The 10,118-nt window shown below is 48.2% G+C and overlaps 1 protein-coding gene across 3 annotated transcripts in view; it reads right to left on the minus strand.

Moving 5' to 3' along the window:
- The window catches only part of PLPPR1 (phospholipid phosphatase related 1), a 287,997-nt gene extending 278,380 nt beyond the window's left edge, over positions 1–9,617 (minus strand). For all 3 annotated transcript variants that reach the window (XM_060199088.1, XM_060199087.1, XM_060199085.1), the window contains exon 1: positions 9,492–9,617. The gene's annotated coding sequence lies outside the window, so the exon portion shown is untranslated. The remainder of the gene's footprint in view (positions 1–9,491) is intronic.
- Positions 9,618–10,118: the final 501 nt, after the last annotated feature.

Consider the following 10,118-nt stretch of genomic DNA (forward strand, 5'->3'; position numbering starts at 1 on the left):
GATCTTTATGACATAAAAAGAACAAGATGCATTCAGTTAGTCACTCAATCCAAGATGTTTACTGTGCCGCTACTTTGTGGCCACTATAAAAAGGTAGCTGTAACTGGGGGTATGGATCCCCCATCCAGCAGAGAAGCAGTTACAGAAGACAGACCTCCCACCTTCTGCACCCCATAAAGATCTTTGGTTCCTACTCCCAGAGGGATAAAGAATACGGAAGCTTCAATGGAGAGCTTCAATGGTTGGGAACTATATGGAATTGTACCCCTCTTATCCCACAGTCTAGTCAATCATTATGAAATCACTAATTTAAAAAAAGTTTTAAAAAAGGAAAGAAAAGAAACAAAGATAAGGAAAAAGAAAAGTAGCTATAAAAGAGTTTTATGGGGCCAGGTGGTGACATACCTGGTTGACTGCACACATTACAGTGCACAAGGACCCGAGTTTGAGGCCCCGGTCCCCACCTGCAGGGGGAAAGCTTCACAAGTGGGGAAGCAGAGCCGTAGGTCTCTCTCTCTCTCTCTCTTTCTCTGTCTGTCTTCTCCTTCCCTCTTAATGTCTGGCTGTCTCTATCCGATAAACAAATAAAGGTAATTTAAAAATCCTTTCAAAAACAAATATTATTTTAAAAAGAGCTTGATTAGGTGTTGAAACACAAAGTCGGAAACTACATGAATTTATAGAAAGAGAAGTCAATCTTACTGCTAGAAAGTCAGACCATTATCCCTAGGAAGGGATTCTGACCTGTAGAACAGATGTATAGGGCAAAGGAAGGCTAAGATGGGATTCTAGAGAGAAGAGACAGTCAGGCTAGAGACTTAAAGATGAAAAATGAAAGAAAGAAAAACCTCAGCTACAAAACTATAATGTGTTTAGTATGGCTGAAATAAAATTAGGATAGATAAAATATTAAAAAGATCACTGGGCTCTGGGCGGTAACGCAGCAGGTTAAGTGCACATGACGCGAAGCTCAAGGACCAGTGTAAGAATCCCAGTTCTCAGGGGGGTCGCCTCACAAGTGGTGAAACAGGTCTACAGGTGTCTCTCTTTCTCTCCCCCTTTCTGTCTTCCCCCCCTCTCGATTTCTCTTTGTCCTATCCAACAACAACAACAGCTATGGCATCAATAACAGTAATAACAACAGGGGCAACAAAATGGAAAAAAAAATGGCCTCTGGGAGCAATGGATTCATAGTGCAGGCACCTAGCCCCAACTTACCCTGGAGGCAGGAAAAAAAATTACTGGTTATAAAGAAACTAGACAAGTATATGGCTAAATACCAAGCAAAGAGCACTAGGTCATGGATAGACTTGGATTCCAGTTCTTGCCTTGTAGATATTGAGAGAGACAGGGGAGGCAGAGAGGGAGAGAGAAAGAGAAACACCTGCAGCATTGCTTCACCAAGCATAAAGTTTCCCTCACAGGTCAGGACTGGGTGGAGGGGGTTAAACCCAGATCCTTGGGTATGATAACACGTATGACCATGCATCACCACCTGTCGCCTACACTGGGATTCCATTTGAGAATGTACAGTGAACGTCTCCATAAAGATAGGAGCCGTTTCACTTTTCAGAGGATGTTGGCAAGCTCACATCTGAGATACTTGGAGCTTACGTCCCTCAGCAGCAGAGAGGTTCTATAATTAATTCAGGTAGTTAAATTCCCTGAAAACAATGTGCGCATCAGCTGCAAAGATGCTCTGTGGGGCTGATGGGATAGCTCACCCAGGAGAGTGCCTGCTTTGTCGTGAACACAACACGGCTTGGAGCTCCTAGTCACAGGTGAGGTAAGTGGAGGAACCCTAGTCACCTTGCAACTTGGGCAAGTCTCATCCTTCTGCACACCCACATGACACCCTTAGCGGACGACACTCAGAAGTTCCCTTACATATTCAGGATCTGAAGTCTCTGGGCTTCAATAATCACCTCAGTCACACATTCTAGGGAAAGCAGCAAGCCTCACATCCCCTGACCTCCCTTCCCATGCTCCTGGAAAGAGGCAGGTTTCCTTCCTCCCTTTCCTACCCCCCTGCTGGCATCTCCCAAACCTTTTGTTCTCCTAAGCCACTAGCTCTTTACATCTGGCCCTCCTTGATGCAGACTGCATTTGGGGTCCACAGTGCCTTTTCTCCATGGCCCCCAGAACTCTTTCCCTGCCTGACTTCATAAATGACTGGCAGGTTCTACCCTGGAGATTGTCTAACCCTCCATTCTTCACTGGACTCCCTGAATTAAGGCTTCTGAGCACACCACTGCACTAAAACTGCTTTCTCTTAAAATATGTATTTATTGGGAACCAGGCGGTGGCACACTGAGTTAAGAGCACACGGCACGAAGCACAAGGACCAGCGTAAGGATCAGGGTTGGAGCCCACAAGCAGTGAAGCAGGTCCGTAGGTATCTATCTTTCTGTCCCCCTCTCTGTCTTCCCCTCCTCTCTCGATGTCTTTCTTTGCTATCAAACAACAATCACAATAATAACAACAACAAAGGCAATAAAATCAGTAAAGAATGGCCTCCAGGAGCAGTGGATTCATAGTGCAGGCACTGAGCCCCAGCGATAACCCTGGAGGCAAAATAAATAAATAAATAAATATATATATATATTATTTTTTGAAAGAGACAGAAAGAAACGGAGAGGGGAAGGAGAGATAGAGATAGATAGAGACCTGCAGCACTGTTTCACAGCTCGAGAAGCTTTCGCCCTGCAGGTGGAAACCAGGGACTTGAGCCTGGGTTCACTGTGATGAGAGTTCTCTACTAGGGGCTCCGTCATCCAGCCCTATATAATCACTTTCTATTTTTTAATTTTTTTTAAATATTTACTTATTCCCTTCTTGTTGCCCCTGTTGTTTTTATTGTTGTAGTTATTGATGTTGTCGTTGCTGAATAGGACAGAGAAAAACGGAGAGAGAGGAGGGGAAGACAGAGAAGGGGAGAGAAAGACAGACACCTGCAGACCTGTTTGACCACCTGTGACGTGACCCCCCTGTAGGTGGGGAGTCGAACCTGGATCCTCACGCCGGTCCTTGCGCTTTATGCCACCTGCGCTTAACCCGCTGTGCTACCGCCCGACTCCCAAAGTGACTTTCTTAAGCATCGCCGGGAACTCCTTTTCACATTTAGCTTTTGGAGTAACCTTGCAGTTTTCAATCATGTCAACCTCTCCACACTTGTAACATCATCTCCATAACTTAGACCTTTGATGAGGGTGCCACTTTGCAGGATTATTACGATGGGCTTGGAGACCTGACCTCCCTATTTCCTAGCTAGGTAACTGTGGACAGACTGTTGGAATCTGTCTCAGTGCCTGAGCTATCAGACAGGGAAAGGAGCCACTTGAAGGTGGAGTGAAGTCTCACCACTTTCATTATAATTACCTTGTCCTTTGGCACTCATTCTGGTTCATCTTCTTCTGGATATATGGTGATGCCTGTTTCTTTAAGCCCTCCACAGTTCAGGTCTGCAGCTGGCTATCTCTCTCCCTTTCTCTATGGGAGTCCTCTCTCAACTTTTCTCTATCCTATTTCATATAAATTAGAAAGAAAAAGGAAAATAATGACCACTGGGAGTGGTGGATATGGAGTGTCAGCACCAAGCCCCAGTGATAACGCAGGTGCAAAAAAGACACAAGATTTCATTTAGAAATCGCATAGCATCTTGGAACCTCAGGATAAAATCCAGACCACCTATCTTCAGTTATATATATATTAGGTGCAAGGATATCAAAATCTGATCTTAAGATCCTAAAATGAAATACCATAATGAATACAGATATAGGAATCATCAGGTTGACCGCAGGGGAAGAAAAAGGAGTATCAAAGATACTTCAAATCTGGGGAAATGATGGCAGAGGGATGGGGAGGGTGGTTAGCTGAGGCAAGCAGAAGGCTCAACATTATTTTGCAGACATATGGGGGTAGCACTGGCTCACCCAGGAAAGTAATAGTTTGGATTCTAGTGGGCAGTGATTTCACAGACAAGCCAGATGGTTGGTGTCACATCCTAAGCAGCGGATAGAAGGTGCAGGAGACCACAAAATCACAGACTTAATCTAAGCATTTACCAAGAAATGTGGAGGGCTTAAAGAAACATAGCAGCACTATCAAGAGTTTCAGGGCAGCTCCATGAACGAGGGCGGGGTCCTGTAGTGCTGCCCCTTCTCTCTCTCCCTCTCAAGGTCTTTCTGTGTCTCTAACTGAAATTAAAAGCAAATAAAGTCTACCAGGAACAATGGAGACCCAATGGGGTGAAGCATCAGTCAGCAGACCAAACAAAAAAGAAAGAATGAAAGAAAGAAAGACAGAAAGGGAGTGATGTTACAATGATTATTTTTGCTGTTGCTGTTGCTGTTGCTGTAGCTGTTGCTGTTGCTTTTGCTTTTGCTTTTGCTTTTGGATTCAGAGAGTGGTGCAGAGAACCAGAGAAAGGGAAAGAGCACAGGATCCAAACTGCCTCCACTGCCAGGTACCTTCCAGGTGGTGCTGGGGCCCACAATGCCTTCTCCTCGTTGACACTTCATGGGACAGATCTTCAAAGATGTATTGTCATTCTGTCAAGGACACGCCCCCCCCACTCCATCCCTCTAGCCCCCAAGGTTGATGACTTTGGAAAAACAGAAGTCCTGACTTAGTTTCAACTAGTTTCACCACTAATTACATCAAGGCTGGAGTTTTTATTCACTGACTTAATCACTAAGTAAACGAGTATTTACTGAGTCTCTATACCAAGACCTCAAGGAACACAGGAGATGCCACTGTGATAGGCTGGGGAGACAGCATAATGGTCTTTCACACCTGAGGCTCTGATGTCCCAGCTTCAATCTCTAGCACCGCCATAAGCCATGGCTGAGCAGTGCTCTGGTCGGTCTCTCTCTCTCTCTCTCCCCCCCCCGTCTCTAGATCTCTCCATTAAAATAAATAATTTTTTTTCCTCCTCCAGGGTTATTGCTGGGCTCGGTGCCTGCACCATGAATCCACCGCTCCTGGAGGTCATTTTCCCCCCTTTCTGTTGCCTTTGTTGTTGTAGCCTCGTTGTAGTCATTATTATTGCCATTGTTGATATTGTTCATTGTTGGACAGGACAGAGAGAAATGGAGAGAGGAGGGGAAGACAGAGAGAGAGAGAGAAAGACAGACACCTGCAGACCTGCTTCACCGCCTGTGAAGCGACTCCCCTGCAGGTGGGGAGCTGGGGGCTCGAACCGGGATCCTTATGCCGGTCCTTGTGCTTTGCGCCATGTTCTCCTAACCTGCTGCTCTACCGCCCAATCACCTAAATAAATACTTTTTTAAAAGGGAGAGCTGTAGCTGTGACTACCTCTCTCAAAATACAGGAAAGAGAATCACACAAGGGAATGCCAGGAAAGTGGGGAGCAGTGTGGGAGCACACAGGAGGCCCTTCTGAGAGCAGGAGTTCACCGGCTTCCCGGCTTTGCCTCCTCCTTTGCACTCCTACAGCTACCATCCTTGCCACATTCACACCTGTTTGCACAATAAGCTAGCTATCTCCGGTCTCACCTCCACGCTGTAGTCACAACTCCCTCTCTCCCTCGCTCCCTGTCTCTCTCTCTCTCTCTCATTACCTTTACTTATTTGATAGAGACAGGCAGAAATCTGGGGGCGGGGGGGAGATAGACAGGCACAGAGAGAGAGAGAGAAAGAGAGAGAGACCTGTGGCATTGCTTCACCACTCGTGAGGCTCTCCTCTTGCAGGTGGGGGCTAGGGCCTACAGCCGTCTTTCTCTAAGGCCAATCTGAACCTATCTTCAACTTCCCAGTCTCCAAACTCACTCCAAGACTTTGAACAGAACTGGCTCTCTTCTGCCCTCATGTTTGCCGTGCATGGGGCCCTCTGCTGGTCCCTCCGGTGTGGTTTGCTCTTCCACAGACACACACCTTTCACTGCAAGCAGAGAGAACTACTTCCAGTTCTCATAATGGGGTTTTTGGTTTCTTTTCCTGCCTAGAAAGTCCTTCTATTCTTTTTATTTCAAGACTTAACTCATGTCAACCTCCCTGAGAAGCCTGGATCCTCTTCTTCTTTGTCAGGACATCTTCTGTTTGAGATTTCATAGACCTCTGGGCGTATCTCCACCCAAACACTTCCTCTCTGGCATAAGCTGTGATAGAGTTGCTTGGCTGGCCCTTATCCATGTTGCTGACCTGTGTGTTAGCATCATGAGCTAAGCGTATAGCTACCTTAAAGCATAGGTATGATCACTTCTTTTCTCTGCTTGAAATGTCCTTTCTATACTTCTCTACCTGATCAAAGACCACACACACACACACACACACACACACACACACACACACACACACGACTGCTTGATGATACACAAGGTAGACCATACTAATTACCATGTGTGAAAGCCTGAGTTCAAGTCCCAGTTCCCTCCTGCAAGGGGGAAGCTTCAGAAGAGGTGGAGCAGTGCTTACAAGTGATTCTCTCTCTCTCTCTCTCTCTCTCTCTCTCTCTCCCTCCCTCCCTCCCTCCCTCTGTCTCTCAACATTCAAAAACAAAAAAAAAAGGCCATTGGGAAATGTGGAGTTGTGCAGGAACCCAATTTCAGCTATAACCCTAGAAGCACACAAATTGTGTGTCTATATCTATAAATCATCTGCTCAATTTCTCCACAAGAAATGACATGCATGTCTGTACTACTGACACTTGATACACCCTAGAATTATATCAGTAAATCAGACTGCATTCTACTTAGCTAAATAGCCCTTTTTTGATAGCTGTGATACTTTTTATACTTCCTTGTTTTTATGTCTCTGATCTCCAGTACATCAGTGCTAATGCAAATCTTCTGAATGTCCAGAAAACTCAGAGTAGAGGATAAAGTGTACAGAATGTGTCAGGGAGCAGATATACTACACAGATACCCTATTCTCTGATTACATCACACAGGTTAACGATATATTTACAACCAGACATGAGCTCTCTAAGGGTCAGAGCTATTTATACATTTTAAATGACTCCCCCACTGCTAAACAGAGATAGAGATCAATAATTACTTGTAAGTAATATTTGAATATCATCAATATGAACTGAACTTACAGATTTAGAAGAAGCGACATAAGAAACAAAAAAAATCCTGAGTTCTAGTAAAAAGCAAAAACATAATCTTTTATTTCCAAGTTTTTGCAAAAACGATGAAATTAAAAAATGACATAGGCTGACAATTATATTTAATCCCTCTCTGTGCCAATTTCAACTTGAAAATATTTCTAGAAATGTTTCTATTTCACAAGTTGGTTGTTTTTTTTTTAAGAATTCAGATGTTTATCTTACTTAGTGCTTTGTAAAAATCAGAAGAGCAAAGATGCTTTAACAATACCCATCCCTTCCCCAACTTGCCTGTTTATTTCCCCCATTTTAATTTTTTAAAACTTTTTTATAAAAATATTTTATTTTTAATGTGAGAAAGAGGGAGATTGAAGATCACTGCTCCGCTGAGCATATGGTGATGCTGGCGACTAAACCATTATTATCACTAAGGAGACTTAAAAGTAAAACAATAACCTGGGGGATTCTATGGGACAGGTTTCCAGGCCTCACAATGGTTTAGATTCAAATGTGAATTTTCAGGCCCCTTTCTCTTCTTTCTCAAAAACTTTCCCTTTGACTATGTGAACTTATCAATCTCTCATACATGAACTTTGTCAATTAAACTCATGCATAGATGGCTTTCTTCCACTTCAAAGCAATTAAAAAATGTTGTTAAAAATGTTTTTAAGTTCCCAGAGTGACAAAGAGATGACCACCACCTGTCATCTTTGAGTTAAGAGCCTTTGGCAATTCATGGTCACAAGTACTGCATCTAAGCTTCCAGTAATTTCTTCAGTCACCATCACTTTGGCCTCTAGATACCCCCCCAGGCCTGTCTCCCCCCCCACCTTCTCTCTCTCTCTCTCACACACACACACACAAACACACACCTTACAAATTCCTATCAACATGGAGAAAATCCCACACATGGCACTTTCTAGACTTCAAGAACTCATGCGTGATTGCGCTAAAAGGTTCGTCCAAGAAGAATCAAGTCTTTAAGCTCCAGATATGACATTCCAGACACCTTTGAATTAGAGTCCTACCAACCAGAGGGAGAATAAAAGCCTTCAACCACAGGGAAAGTGGAAGAGGTAGATGCAGTCGTGGTGGTTTATGGGCACCCTGGCTCACAGGTGACCTCTTCCTGCCTTCATTCGCCTCTAATCACTGGCCCCTCTCCTCAAGGACCACCAAGCTATTCCTTTTCCATTCCCCTTTGTCCCAGTCCTAGACTCCTCACATGCTGAATCAGACTCTGCGGTCTCAAAGGGCTATTCCATTCGAGGCTTTTTCCTGGTTGCCCTCACTCTAAGAGCTGTCCCCAAAGAGGGGGTGGGGGTGCTGGCATTTTAGGCAATCCTGTTCTGAGGTCTCATTTCTCTGGGACCCAGGAAATACATAGAGCTGCCAGCTAGGTAAGTATCAGGCTCCAGAGGTTCTCTTCGACGAAAAAGACGGAACAAGATATCCCACAAAGAAGAAAAAGAAAATAGAAAGCTTGAATCCTCCACTTGGTCGAAACGTGTCATAAAATCCCAAGGCAAAAAAGGAAACCACAGCTTCCTCAGCTTGCAGCCGCTGGCCACAGCGGCCGCCGGCTCAGCTCCAGGTGCTCGGCCTGGGTGCGAGTGTAGACAGCACCTTCCCCTGGGGTGAGAGGTCCTGGAGCCCCGCCTGTCCAGGAGGCGAAGATGGCAAGGCTTTCAGTAACTCATCACTCATCCCCGCGCTGACCCCGACCTCACCCCGGCTCCTTTGGCACTTGGCGAGGAATGAAAGCCAAAGGCTGCCCCCCACCCCCCTGAAATTCTCCAGGTGACAACCAGCACAAGGCGAGGGCCAAGGTGGGGTGTGTGTGTGTGCGTGTGTGTGCGTGTGTGCGTGTGTGCGTGTGTGTGTGTGTGTGTGTGTGTGTGTGTGTATGTGGAGGGAGAGTGAGGAGAGGTGCCTGTGGCAAGTGCCCTCGCCTGATGGAAAATCAAAGGCGATGCTAACAGCTGGGGGTGAGATATCCCCACCCCCGCCAGGGGCCAGAGGACTTGGCACCAGCCATCTGCACAGCACCCCGCCCCGCACACACACGCGGCTCAGGACCTCGGGCTGCAGCCAGCACGCCGCCAGGAGGGTGCAGCCGGGCCGAGGGAACCTCCACGCCCCCTTTGTCTCCACGCTTCCCAAATGACACGGGAGGAAAGTTTACGAGCTGGGAGGGTGCAGCTATCCGCAGGGCCCATCTGACTGACACCTTGCAGGAAGCGACCCTCCCAGGATAGGCGCCCTCCACGTCACCCCATCCCCCCCAAACAAGCAACAACCCCCCCCCCCCTCCGCCCCAGGCACCGTCCGGGCGTCGCTTTCAAATGCACCTGGAAGCGCGCGAGCCTGGGGTGGGGGGCACCTGTGCTGCGCCTTGGGGTCCCCGAGCGGCTCCCCACTCACCTCTCCCGCGTCCTCCGTGCGCCCTACTGCGCCGAGCCGCCCGCAGGGACGCGGTGCAATCAGGCAGCGGCGGAGACTCGCCGCCCCGACCCTGCAGCCTGCAGCCTGCAGCCGGCGTGGGAGAGCCGGCCGGCGCGCGCGAGTGTGAGTGTGCCCGGGGCGTGCGCGCGCGCGTGTGTGCACGCGCCTGTGTGAGTGTGCGCGTGAGTGTGTGCGGGCGTGCACGCGCCTGTGTGAGTGTGCACGTGTGTGCGGGCGTGCACGCGCGCGTGGGGAGGGCTGCGCGGTGCCACGGGTCCCCCTAGCTGCCCATAGCTGCGGCTCCGGCCGGGGCTCGCTCCAGCGCTCGCACCCGGAGCCCGCAGCAGCGAGCAGCTCGTGTTTGTTTCCTGAAAGGCTGGAGCAAAGGGCTGACCGGCTGGGGGGGCGGGGGGAGCCCCAGCGGCCCCGGGCTGCGCATGCTCCGAGAGGACCCCTGAACGCAGAGAGGAGAGAGCGGGGTGGCCAGGCGAGCGGGGCTGCACCCAGGGGAGCTGCGGGTGGGGATGGGGAGGTGGTACGGCGGGGTTCCAGGAAGGCCGGGGAAAGCCCGCTGCACAGGCCCCGCCCTGGGGTTCCCTGACCGGG

This window comes from Erinaceus europaeus, chromosome 10 (assembly GCF_950295315.1).
Source record: "Erinaceus europaeus chromosome 10, mEriEur2.1, whole genome shotgun sequence".
NCBI classification, from domain to species: Eukaryota; Metazoa; Chordata; class Mammalia; order Eulipotyphla; family Erinaceidae; genus Erinaceus; species Erinaceus europaeus.